Source organism: Ornithorhynchus anatinus, chromosome 5 (genome assembly GCF_004115215.2).
Source record: "Ornithorhynchus anatinus isolate Pmale09 chromosome 5, mOrnAna1.pri.v4, whole genome shotgun sequence".
Lineage (NCBI taxonomy): Eukaryota > Metazoa > Chordata > Mammalia > Monotremata > Ornithorhynchidae > Ornithorhynchus > Ornithorhynchus anatinus.
Genome location: NC_041732.1, coordinates 8,116,516 through 8,128,197, shown reverse-complemented (window position 1 = coordinate 8,128,197; position 11,682 = coordinate 8,116,516). Strand labels below are relative to the sequence as shown.

The 11,682-nt window shown below is 49.4% G+C and overlaps 1 long non-coding RNA gene across 1 annotated transcript; it reads right to left on the bottom strand.

Annotated features, from left to right (window-relative positions):
* Positions 1-966: 966 nt before the first annotated feature.
* On the bottom strand, positions 967-10,441 carry LOC114812147. Its single transcript, XR_003759792.2, has 5 exons — positions 10,407-10,441; positions 8,595-8,690; positions 4,465-4,640; positions 4,154-4,215; positions 967-1,269 (listed from the first exon to the last, which is right to left on the bottom strand). It is a non-coding gene; the product is annotated as an uncharacterized LOC114812147 (long non-coding RNA).
* Positions 10,442-11,682: the final 1,241 nt, after the last annotated feature.

The window sequence follows — 11,682 nt, the reverse complement described above, 5'->3', positions numbered from 1 at the left end:
CGCTCCGCTCCTCCGCCGCCCACCTCCTCACCGTCCCTCGGTCTCGCCCATCCCGCCGTCGACCCCCGGGTCACGTCCTCCCGCGGTCCCGGAACGCCCTCCCTCCTCACCTCCGCCAAACTGATTCTCTTTCCCTCTTCAAAACCCTACTTAAAACTCACCTCCTCCAAGAGGCCTTCCCAGACTGAGGTCCTCTTCCCCCTCTACTCCCTCTGCCATCCCCCCTTTACCTCTCCGCAGCTAAAGCCTCATTTTCCCCTTTTCCCTCTGCTCCTCCACCTCTCCCTTCCCATCCCCACAGCACCGTACTCGTCCGCTCAACTGTATATATTTTCGTTACCCTATTTATTTTGTTAATGAATTGTACATCGCCTCGATTCTATTTAGTCGCCATCGGTTTTTACGAGATGTTCTACCCCTTGACGCTGTTTATTGCCATCGTTCTCGTCTGTCCGTCTCCCCCGATTAGACCGTAAGCCCGTCAAACGGCAGGGACCGTCTCTATCTGTTGCCGACTTGTTCATCCCAAGCGCTTAGTACAGTGGTCTGCACATAGTAAGCGCTCAATAAATACTATTGAATGAATGAATGAATGAATACCCCAGCGCTTAGAACAGTGCTCGGCACATAGTAAGCGCTTAACAAATACCAACATTATTACTATTACACTAGGCTGCGCGGCTTCTCCATAAACACCACCGATCGAGGGAAAGGTATCTGCTGCAGAATTTCCCTCGTAATTCCCAGGCAATTTGCAAGTTAAAATATCACTGGTCCTGATTTCCCCCCGGCCCTCCCCCTGCCAAGCAAAGAGCAGGGAGGCAGGAAGCCCCCCAAGAGTGGAAGAAGAAGGGTCTGTCTCCCCCAAGCCCCTCTAGACTCAGTTCATTGTGGGCAGGAAATGTCTCTGTTTATTGCCGCACTGTACTCTCCCAAGCGTTTAGTACAGTGATCTGCACACGGTAAGCGCTCAATAAATACGATTGAATGGATGATTGAATGACAGAAAGAGTTTACCTGAGTCCTGTGCATGGCCGCAGATGGTCCGCAGGTCGCAGACCGGAGAACCCCCAGTCCGGAGGCTCTCAGGATCGCTCCCACCCCGGCGCTGACCGAACCTCTCTTCCGGCCCTCTCCTTCTCCCCATCAGTGGAGGCCGCCATTAATCCCGAGGCCCCGGGACCCCCACGTTCAATCCGGAGCAGCCGTCCGAGGAGACCTCTCTCCGCCAGCCGCCCGTCACCAGAGCTTCCCCGCTGGGCCGGCGACCTGCCGGAGCAAAAGGAATGAGGGTGGTGAGTGGGGAGGCTCGGGAGGGGGCCCGTGTCATCTCGAGGGACCTGCTCGCCCTGTCCTCGGCAACCAGGAGCCGGGCCCTCTCTGCCCGGGAGAGCTGGGACGAGGAGGTGAGGATGGATCGGGGTGTGGTTTCCGTCGTGGCTGACCAGATTTCCAGCTCACCAGGTCCTTCTGTCTCCTGGGGTGTGGTCAGCCGGGAGGAAGGCGCGCAAGTCATACCTGTCCACGGCCCGGCCTTTTTCGGTGCATATTTCCCCCTTGTGGGACAACTGGAGAGCTCTTGTTCTCCCGCATTTTCTCCCTGATCCTCAGAGCATCACGATAGATTGAGAAAGGATCAGAGGTGCTTATCTAATAATGATAATAATATTTTTCATGGTATTTGCATGTGCCCAGGCACTGTACAAAGCGCAGGGTGGATACAAGCAAATCAGGTTGGACACAGCCCCTGTCCCCACATGGGGCTCCCATTGTCAATCCCCATTTTACAGAAGAGGTAACTGAGGACTGAGAAGTGAAGTGACTTGCCCGGGGTCGCACAGCAGAGTGGGTGGAGCCAGGATCAGGATGTGCTTTATTAGCGGTTTCCTAAAATAATCAGTTCTGACCCAGTCCCTGTCCCAGAGAGGTAAGGACAGCAGGAATCATCCCCATTTTACAGATGAGGAAGGCAAGGCATGGGGAGGTTAAATGGATTGTCCATAATCATCATCGTAATAAGCGTGTTATTTGTTAAGCACTTACTATGTGCCAAGCACGGAACTGAGCCCTGGGGCCAGGTAACCGGGGACAGAGCTGGGATTAGAATCCGGGTCTCCTGGCTTCCAGTCCCACGTTCTTTCCACCAGGCCATTTTTGCCTCCATTTTTGCCCTCCGGAGGTCAGAAATAAAGAAGAAAATTGAGGGAAAGAGGGAGGGAGGGAGGCAAAGAAAGAGGGAGAGGAAGGGAAATAGAGAGGGAAGGAGGGAAAGAGAGAGGAAGGGAAAGAGATAGAGACAGAAACAAAGAGAGACAGAGACTATGTGATTTGGGCAGGATTGATTAGAGAGGTGAGGGTGGGCCAGACTAGAGATGCAGCTGAGTTGGAAAATAATAATAATGTTGGTATTTGTTAAGCGCTTACTCTGTGCAGAGCACTGTTCTAAAAGGGACTGCGTCCTCTAGGAACCCTGCCTGCCTCACTGCCTGAGGATTTGTCTCTTCCTGGGGTAGAGAGGGGGCTGAACAAAGTCCTTCATTTCCACCACTGCCTGGAAATGACCCCCTGACGAGTAATAGAGAAGCAGTGTGGCTTAGTGGAAAGAGCCCGGGCTCTGGAGTCAGAGGTCGGGGGTTCTAACCCCGGCTCCACCACTTGTCTGCTGTGTGACCTTGGGCAAGTCACTTCACTTCTCTGCACCTCAGTTACCTCATCTTTAAAAATAGGGATTAAAAAATGTGAGCCCCACATGGGACAATCTGATTACCCCAGCTCTCTGCTCAGCACATAGTAAGCGCTTAACAAGTACCATTATTAATTAATTAGTAGTAGTTTAGTTTACATTCACATTTATTAAGCACCCATTGAGGGTACTAATAATAATAATGATAATGGTATTTGTCATACTACACTATGCTCAGCAATTGCAAAGTACCAAACAAGCAAGTGACACATTGCCTACCCACAAGGAGCTTTCGCTCTAGTCACGGTGGCAGATGGAAGTATATTTTCAGAGAGACCAAAATAAATAGCTGAATGTCCAAATGAAAAACTATAAGCAATCGTATTTTTTGAGCACTTACTGCGTGCAGAACACTAAGTGCCAAATAGAGCCACAAAACTGCTGAGGATGGGCGTACATACGAGCAGTGTGACCTTGGGCAAGTCACCTCACTTCTCTGGGCCTCAGTTTCCTCTTCATGGAGATTCAATAGCTGGTCTCCCTCCTACTTAGACTGTGAGCACCAATGTGGGATAAAGGCTGGGCCTGCCCTGATTATCTGGTATCTACCCCAGCGCTCGGTACAGTGCTCGACACATAGCAGTCCTTAACAAATACCCCGATTATTATTGTGGGAGGTGGGATGCTGGGAATTAATCAGGAAAGGCCTGTTGGAAGAGGTGGGCTCTCAGGAGGCCTTTGAAAAGGGGAAGGCCAGGGTCAGTTGGATCTGGGAAGGCAGTGTGCAATGTGGTTCAGTGGAAAGAGCACAGGCTTGGGAGTCAGAGGTCATGGGTTCGAATCCCGACTCTGCCACTTGTCAGCTGTGTGACTGTTGGCAAGTCATTTAACGTCTCTGTGCCTCAGTTACCACATCTGTGAAATGGGGATGAAGACTGTGAGCCTCACGTGGGACAACCTGATTACCCTGTATCTACCCCAGCGCTTAGAACAGTGCTCTGCACATAGTAAGCGCTTGACAAATACCAACATTATTATTATTATTATTAATGGAAAGGGCACAGGCCTGGGAGTCAGAGGACGTGGGTTCTAATCCCGGCTCTGCCACTTGTCTGCTGTGTGACCTTGGGCAAGTCACTTAATTTCTCTGTGCCTCAGTTCCCTCACGAGTAAAATGTGGATTAAGACTTTGAGCCCTAGGAGGGATAGGGACTATGTCCAACTTGATTATCTTTTACCTACCCCAGTGCTTAGAACAGTACCTGGCACATCATGAGCGCTTAACAAATACCACAGTTATTATTATCACCTCTGGCTCTGCCTCCCAATCTGCTTGTATCCACTCACCGCTTAGTACAATGCCTGGCACATGGTAAGCGCTTAAGAAGTACCATTATCATTATCAGTAGTAGTATTATTCTCTCCCACTTTTAACAACCCCCAAAGAACGACGCCATTGATAAACCCTACCTCAGAGTCTTCCCCCAAGAAGAACTCCGGCACATGAATCACAACCTGTAGCAGCGTCGGGTCTGAAGGACAACAACATGGAAATCAGTCATCTTTCCGGAGGCAAAGCACAGTTCTTTCCGCCACACGCAACCCTTATTAAAAGCCAGGTTAAAAGAAGGGAGTGCGGGGAGCTTCCCTTACTAGGATTCGGGATTTCATTTCTTCCAAGTGCCTTCACCACTCTTCATACTAGTTATTCTCTCCTTGTAGCCGTTACGGAAGCAATTCTGAATTCCAGAAACCACTTCCAGGAACGCTTCTGTACTTACCACTGAATCTGCCCCAGGCTGGATTTCATCATTTTCAGTTCATTCCCAGTTCACGGGTTTGGTCAGTCCATGAGGTGTTGACCAAGCTTAACTAAGCTCTTAAACGTTTCCCTTGTTGGAAAAACAATCTCCCAAAAGAGCAGCCATCCAAATGAATTTTTAGAGTCCTGAGCATCCTGGGAAGACCAAGTAGGGTGGGTCAATTCTTTTATTTCTAGCCTTTTTTTTTTATTATGGTATTTGTTAAATGCTTACTACGTACCCTTCTAGACTGTAAACTGATTATGGGCAGGGAAGGTATCCCCTCATTTTTCTCATATTGTACTCTCCCAAGTGCTTAGAATGGTGTTCTGCACGTAGTCAGCGCTCAATACGTAACACTGACTGATTGATGTGCCAGGCACTGTTCTAATCGCTGGGGTAGACACAAAGTAATCAGGTTGGACACGGTCCACGTCCCACATGGGGCTCACATTCTTAATCCCCATTTTACAATTGAGGTAACTGAGGCCCAGAAAAGTGAAGTGACTTGCCCAAGGTCAGACTGCAGACAAACGGCAGAGCTGGGATGAGAACCCAGGTCCTTCTGTAATAAATTTTCATGCCTGGCAGCAGACTGTGACAGATTATGCTTTGCCAAACTACATTCACCGCCCACTTTAAAACCCTTCAATTCATTCATTCAATCTTATTTATTGAGCACTTACTGTGTGCAGAGCACTGTACTAAGCACTTAGAGAGTACAATTTGGCAACAGAGACAATCCCTACCCAATAACGGGCTCCCCAGAAGGTAGTAGTTATATTTATTGAGTGCCTACTGAATGCAATGCACTGTAATAAATCAATTATATTTATTTACTGTGTGCACAGCCCTGTACAAAGCACTTGGGAGAATACAATATCACAATATAGCAGAGTTGATAAGCACATTTCCTACCCACAATCAGCTTGCAGTCTAGAGGGGGGAGACAGACATTAATATAAATGGAAAAGTCAACAGAAGCACGAGACACATTCCCTGCTCACAAGTAGCTCCCATTCCAATGGAGTGAACGCCTCCCCAGTTGATTCTTCCCTCCATTTATTTATTCATTCCGGCATTTGTCAAGCTCTGACTACATGCCAGGCACTGTACTAAGCCCTGGGGTAGGTACAAAATAAGCAGGTTGTACACAGTCCACGAATCACATGGGGATCACAGTCTCTACCCCCATTTTACAGACGAGGTAACTGACGCCTAGAGAAGTGAAGCGACTTGCCCAGTGTCACACAGCAGACGAGTGGCGGAGCTGGAATTAGAAACCAGGTCCTTCTGACTCCCAGGTTTGGGCTCTATCCACTAGGCCAACCAGCCTCTCCTCTCAGTGAGCGCTCAATAAATACTATCGATATACTATCTCCACGCCCCCCCACCGTGTGCCTGTGTTTATATTCATTCATTCATTCAATAGTATTTATTGAGCGCTTACTATGTGCAGAGCACTGTACTGAGCGTTTGGAATGAACAAGTCGGCAACAGATAGAGATGGTCCCTGCCGTTTGACGGGCTTGCGGTCTAATCGGGGGAGACGGACAGACGAGAACAATGGCAATAAATAGAGTCAAGGGGAGGAACATCTCGTAAAAACAATGGCAACTAAATAGAATCAAGGTGATGTACATTTCATTAACAAAATAAAATTAACAAAATAAAATTAACAAAATTATTTATATATTATCTAGTCATTTGTCTGCGCTTTCGTATTCATCTTCTCACTCAACTCTTGTCTATTTGGCAGCTTATTTCGGTTTTCCTCCTTTCTTAGAGCCCCTGAGAGCAGCGTTCATGCCTTTTCGTTATTTCCACGTTTCCAAGCCCTTGAGAACATGTCTCCTCTAACGCGATGGTTTGGTTGTTGCAAGAACCTCGTGTTAAGGAAGGCTCACCCATGTCCATGCCACATACGTGTACACAAGCAGTTTCTTCGATAACTCAGCTCATCAAACCCAAATAGGCTCACGCAGTCAAAAGAACTTCCCTAATAAGCTCGTTATGGGCAGGGAACGTACCTGCTAATTCTGTTGTCTTGTAATAATAATAATTATGGAATTTGTTAAGCGCTTACGATGTGCCAAGCACTGATCTAAGCGCTGGGGTTGACACAAGTTTCTCAGGTTGTCCCACGTGGGCCTTAATACCCGTTTTTCAGATGAGGTAACTGAGGCCCAGAGAAGTTAAGTGATTTGCCCCACACAACTAAGTGGCGGTGTCGGGATTAGAACCCCTGACCTCTGACTCCCAAGCCCGTGCTGTTTCCACTGAGCCACGCTGCTTCTCAAGTGCTTAGTACAGTGCTCTGCACATAGTAAGCGCTCACTAAATACCACTGATTGCTTAATCAAGCTCATTATCAACTCTGCTATATTGTACTCTCCCAAGTGCTTAGAACAGTGCTCTACACAAAGTCAGTGCTTAATAATACCATTGATCGATCGATTGATAATCGCATTTTGGCCCAAATGCATATCAACAACATATAATAACAATAATAATGATGATGGCATTTGTTAAGCGCTTACTATGTGCAAAGCACTGTTCACAGCGCTGGGGGGATACAAGGTGATCAGGTTGTCCCATTTGGGGCTCACAGTCTTGATCCCCATTTTACAGATGAGGTAACTGAGGCTCAGAGAAGTGACTTGCCCAAAGTCACCCAGCTGACAAGTAGCGGAGCCGGGATTAGAACCCATGACCTCTGACTCCCAAGCCTGTGGTCTTTCCACTGAGCCATGCCGCTTCTTTATGTAAGGAGAGATCAAGCAGTAGTATTTATTGAGTGCCAACCGTGTGCGGAGCACTGTACTGAGTGCTTGGAAGAGTACAAGAGTTAATAGATGAGGTCCCTGCCCGTGAGGATTGTGTGCATTTGGAGGCAAAGGAAGGAAAACACATGCAGAAGGCCACGGAGGTTCTTTGAGTTAAAACTGTTCCCTGTGCTGTTGCAGCCGCGTTCTCACAGAAGCTAGGGAGGATGAGAATAGCAGCCCAAAAACCTAATTTCCAATCCTAGCCGAGCACCCAGTCGATCGTATTTATCGAGTGCTTACTGTGTGCAGAGTGCTGTCCTAAATGCTTGGGAGTGTACAACGGTCTACCCAGAAACTTTTTCCAGATAATTGAAGCCCCGCAAATAATAATAATAGTGGTTTTGATTAAGTGCTATTATATGCCAGGCACCATATAATAATAATAATGTTGGTATTTGTTAAGCGCTTACTATGTGCAGAGCACTGTTCTAAGCGCTGGGGTAGACACAGGGGAATCAGGTTGTCCCACGTGAGGCTCACAGTCTTTACCCCCATTTTACAGATGAGGGAACTGAGGCACAGAGAAGTGAAGTGACTTGCCCAAAGTCACCCAGCTGACAAGTGGCAGAGTCTAGATTTGAAGTCATGACCTCTGACTATTAAACGCTGGGGAAAATGTAAGGAAAGCTACATAGGGCTCACAGTCTTGATCCCCATTTTACAGATGAGGGAACTGAGGCCCAGAGAAGTGATTTATTCAAGGTCACACAGCAGACAAGGGGCAGAGCCAGGATTAGAACCCAGGTCCTTCTGACTCCCAGGCTCGTGCGCTATCCACTATGCCCAGCTGTTACACTCTTGATCTCTATTATCCTATTTCTGTGCACTTATTATTATGGTATTTGTTAAGCACTCACTATGTGCCAAGCCCTGTTCTAAGCACTGGGGTAGATACAAGGTAATCAGGTTGTCCCACATGGGGCTCACAGTCGTAATCCCCATTTTACAGTGGAGGTACTTACTATGTGCCAAGCACTGTTCTAAGCACTGGGGTAGATACAAGGTAATCAGCTTGTCCCACGTGGGGCTCACAGTCGTAATCCCCATTTTACAGTGGAGGTAACTGAGGTACAGAGAAGTTAAGTGACTTGCCCAAAGTCACACAGCTGATTAGTGGCGGAGCTGGGATTAGAACCCAAGTCCCAAGGCCGTGCTCTTTCCACTAAGCAGCTGCTTCACTTCTGACCCAAAGTATTTGGATAATGGAAGGAAAGGGGTATTTGGGCCCGGAGCGGGCGGGGGGACCCCCATTTTCTGAATAATATGCAAGCTTTGACTTACCCCCAGGGTGGTGAGAAATCCTCCAGGTGAGTTTAAGTTGTCATGTGCTTCGGCTCCAAGCCGCTGGGCAGCAGATCAGGCCCAATCTGGGGCTTCCTGGAGGAGGAAGGGAGAGTCCTGAGACAAGGATTTGGGGGAATCTAAAAAGGGCCAAGAGATTCCAGAGCTGAGAACCCCTGGCGGGGGGGGGGGGGTCTGGTCCACCTTGATCCACATTCCTCTCCCTCTTCCTGATCTCTTTGGGGGTTCATTCATTCAATAGTATTTACTGAGCGCTTTACCATGTGCAGGGCACTGTGCTAAGCGCTTGGAATGGACAATCCAGAGGGAGACCATCCCTGCCCAATGACGGGCTCACAGTCTAAATGGTTGAGACAGACGGCAGAGCAAAACAGAACAAAACAAAAACAAGACAGCATCATCAAGGTAAATTCATTCATTCATTCAATAGTATTTATTGAGCGCTTACTCTGTGCAGAGCACTGTGCTAAGCGCTTGGAATGGGCAATCCGGCAACAGATAGAGATCATCCCTGCCCAATGACGGGCTCAAGGTCTAAATGGGGGGGAGACAGACGGCAGAGCAAAACAGAACAAAACAAAAACAAGACAACATCATCAAGATAAATTCATTCATTCAATAGTATTTATTGAGCGCTTACGCTGTGCAGAGCACTGTGCTAAGCGCTTGGAATGGACAATCCAGCAACAGAGACTATCCCTGCCCAGTGACGGGCTCAGGGCCTAAACAGGGGAGACAGACAGCAAAGCAGAACAAAACAAAAACAAGATAACATCATCCAGATAAATAGAATCGAGGGGATGTACACCTCATTAGCAAAATAAAAATAGGGTGATAATATATAGAAAAGAGCACAGTGCTGAGGGGAGGGGAAGGGGGAGTTCACACCGACCCCGACCCAATAGACTACACATGGAATCCCAGACCTTCCAGGGGGAACCCCATCTATTTTCCTCACTGAAATGGAAACATAATGGAAATAAACAACAAATGCTTGTTTTCATCCCCATAAGGTGGGAAGAGATGTGTTCCCTCGTGGTAGGGGGGTGGGGTCAGGGATCTTGGGAAAAGCTCCTCCAGTTCACACTCTTATTATTATGGCTGTGTTCCTTTCTTTTTTAAATGGTATCTGTTAAGTACTTACTATGGGCCAAGCACTGTACTAAGTGCTCGGGTAGATAAAAGTTTATCAGGTTGAACCCAGGCCCTGTCCCGCATAGGGCTCACAATGTCAATCCTCGTATTTACTGAGGAGGAAACTGAGGTCCAGAAAATAATCATAATAATAATAATGTTGGTATTTAGTAATAATGTTGGTATTTGTTAAGCACATACTATGTGCAGAGCATTGTTCTGAGCCCTGGGGTAGATACAGGGGAATCAGGTTGTCCCACACTGGGCTGAGGTAACTGAGGCCCAGAGAAGTGAAGTGACTCGTCCACAATCACACAGCTGACCAGTGGCAGAGCGGGGATTCGAACCCATGACCTCTGACTCCCAAGCCCGGGCTCTTTCCACTGAGCCATGCTGCTTAAGTGTTTACTATGTGCCAAGTACTGTTCTAAGCGCTGGGGTAGGAACAAGGTTAATCGTTATGGGCAGGGAACGTCTCTGCTAATTCTGTTGTCTTGTAATAATAACAATAATGTTGGCATTTGTTAAGCACTTACTACGTGCCAAGCACTGTGGTAAGTGCTGGGGTAGGAACAAGGTTAATCGTTATGGACAGGAAGTGTATCTGCTAATTCTGTTGTCTTGTAATAATAATTATGGTATTTGTTTAGCACTTACTATGTGCCAAGCACTGTTCTAAGCGCTAGGGCAGATAGAGGGTCATCAGGCTGTCCCATGTGAGGCTCCCAGTCTTCATCCCCATTTTCCAGATGAGGGAACTGAGGCCCAGAGGAAGTGAAGTGACTTGTCCAAGGTCACACGGCAGATAATAATAATAATGTTGGTATTTGTTAAGCGCTTACTATGTGCCGAGCACTGTTCTAAGCGCTGGGGCAGATAGAGGGTCATTGGGGGCCCCACGTGAGGCTCCCAGTCTTTGTGCCCATTTTACAGAGGAGGGGACTGAGGCCCAGAGAAGTGAAGTGACTTGCCCAAGGTCACGCGGCTGACAATAATAATAATAATGTCGGTATTTGTTAAGCGCTTACTACGTGCCGAGCACTGTTCTCAGCGCTGGGGCAGATAGAGGGTCATCGGGGGCCCCACGTGAGGCTCCCAGTCTTCGTGCCCATTTTCCAGAGGAGGGGACTGAGGCCCAGAGGAGTAATAATAATAATGTTGGTATTTGTTAAGCGCTTACTATGTGCCGAGCACTGTTCTAAGCGCTGGGGGAGACATAGGGGAATCAGGTTGTCCCACGTGGGGCTCACGCTCTTCATCCCCATTTTCCAGATGAGGGAACTGAGGCCCAGAGAAGTTAAGTGACTTGCCCACGGTCACACAGCCGACAAGTGGCAGAGCTGGGATTCGAGTGCCCTGCCCACAGTCCCACTGCTGGCAGGCGGCGGAGGCGGGATTGGAACCCAGGCCCTCTGCCTCCCCAGCCCGGGCTCTTTCCACCGAGCCCCGCTGCTTCGGGAAATGTGGGCTGGGTGGCGAGCGGGGGCGAGGCGAAGCGCTGGGGCCGCCGTGAGGCAGGGAGCCCGTCCGACTGCGCCTGGGGGGGGGCCGAGGGGCCGAGGGGCCGAGCGCCGTCGTCAGGAAAAATGGACGGTCGGAGGACGGACCAGGGGAGGGAGGAAGGAAGGAAGGAAGGAAGGACGGACGGACGGAGGGACGGGGTCGGCAGGTTGCGCTGACAGGGTCGGGCTGATGGGGGTTGGCAGGTTGGGCAGAGGGGCGGGCGGCCAAGCTCAGTGCGCCGCCCTCAGCCTCGACCCGACCGAAATGGACGAAGCCCAAGGCCGCGGCCCCGCCGTCTCCTCAGCCCGCGCGCCCTGACCCCCCCCCCCCCCCGCTGGCTCCGCCCCCCCCCGAGGGCCCTCCTCTCCGCGCGCCCCCGCCCGCTCCGCGCGCCCCGCCCTCCAGCCCGGCCGGCTGGCCCCGCCCCTCC